The following is a 1,484-nucleotide window of genomic DNA, read 5'->3' as shown; positions in this document are numbered from 1 at the left end:
CCAGCATGAAAGAAAATTATTCTGCAGAATTGAGGGAAAAAAGGAAAAAAAAAGTAGTAGTGAAGTGACTGGGAGAAACTTGTGATTTCTTCAATCAGCGGAATTTAAAAGAAAAAGAATACACACACAAAAAAGAAAATTATGAAGTATAATCTTCAGCTTTTTCAGAGAAAAGCCCAAAAAATATAGTGATGATCAAGAGAAAAAGATATGTCATCATACTTTTGTCATACTTAAAAAATAAGTTTATAGCAGCAACGCTGGGGACAAAGTGAAACAAGTAAAATGTGGCCATCTCCTCCTTAGATCAGCAAAAGTCCCAAACCACAAAAGACTCATTTTTTTCCACTGGTAGAAAAAAATCTGACTCCTTTGAACCATTACAGAAATACTGGGAGTATCAGAAATAGTGAAAGTTATTTTCAACTTGGAAATAACTGTGTTGAAACAAACACAGCTGAAAACAATGTCACTTAGTGCAGTGCTCAAAATATTCTCCAAGGCACAAAGCTCAATCTGAACAGTCATGGCTGTCAGGTGAAGTTCCTAGCACATGAGAGACGAGGAGGTGATCTGAGAGAGTCAGCACACCTCCAACAAGGGCAGAACACACTTAACCCACTGGATGGCCTTCTATGATGGAAGGATAACACTGGTGGACAAAGGTAGGACGCAAGGCTTCTGACATGGTCCCACATCACATTTTTATTTCTAAATTGGAGAAATATTTATTTGAAGACTAGACTATTCTAAAATACTAGAAAATAAGGTCAATTGTTTTTACTATATTAAGGTATTTCTTGTTTACTTGAGAAGTCTGCAGCCTGTTAGCTTTCATTATTTAAAGAAGTTCCTCACAAACAAATTTTGCACTAGAAATCTTGCTACTCAATGGCTAAGAAGTTCTTTAATTACCTTTTTTGCTGACTCTGAGAAGAGAACTCCATTGTTTCCAATAATTCCTACTGGATAACCAAATATTCTTGCAAATCCTGGAGAAGAAAGGTAAGTATGCAAATTTCCACTTATTTTACAGTAACTCATAAACACACTTTCTGTTCGCAACAGAAATAGCTATTCTTTTGTGGGGAAAAAAAAACTTCCATTGAGTGATTCAAACAAAACAAACCCAACTATAAAATCAGTGAAGACATAGAGTAATTATATTTTTAATACCTGTGATTAAAGTATCTCCATACAAGGCTTTGAATTCATCAAATTTACTCCCATCTACAATTCTAGCAATAACCTTAAGAAAAAAAAAAGCAGAAAAATACAATGAAATCCCTAATCCTTCACAATTCTACTTTTGTTTTTAGAAAGAAAGAACACCCAGCTTAAAATCAATGCTTTCCATTAAAAGATCATCAAGCAACCCACCATGTAAGAGTATGGAAGGCAGCCTAAGTCCATTTACTCTTTGAAGTGTGATTTATTTACATGTTCATAAAAAAAAAAACAAATACCAATATTAAGAATATTGT

General features: G+C 33.8%; 1 long non-coding RNA gene across 1 annotated transcript; it reads right to left on the bottom strand.

Annotated features, from left to right (window-relative positions):
- Positions 1 to 923: 923 nt before the first annotated feature.
- On the bottom strand, positions 924 to 1,273 carry LOC104916515. Its single transcript, XR_796603.2, has 2 exons — positions 1,177 to 1,273; positions 924 to 992 (listed from the first exon to the last, which is right to left on the bottom strand). It is a non-coding gene; the product is annotated as an uncharacterized LOC104916515 (long non-coding RNA).
- Between the last annotated feature and the right edge of the window lie 211 nt (positions 1,274 to 1,484).

This window comes from Meleagris gallopavo, unplaced genomic scaffold, assembly GCF_000146605.3.
Source record: "Meleagris gallopavo isolate NT-WF06-2002-E0010 breed Aviagen turkey brand Nicholas breeding stock unplaced genomic scaffold, Turkey_5.1 ChrUn_random_7180001912110, whole genome shotgun sequence".
Taxonomy (NCBI): domain Eukaryota; kingdom Metazoa; phylum Chordata; class Aves; order Galliformes; family Phasianidae; genus Meleagris; species Meleagris gallopavo.
Note: the sequence above shows the minus strand (reverse complement) of the source record. Positions and strands in the feature narration are given on the sequence as shown.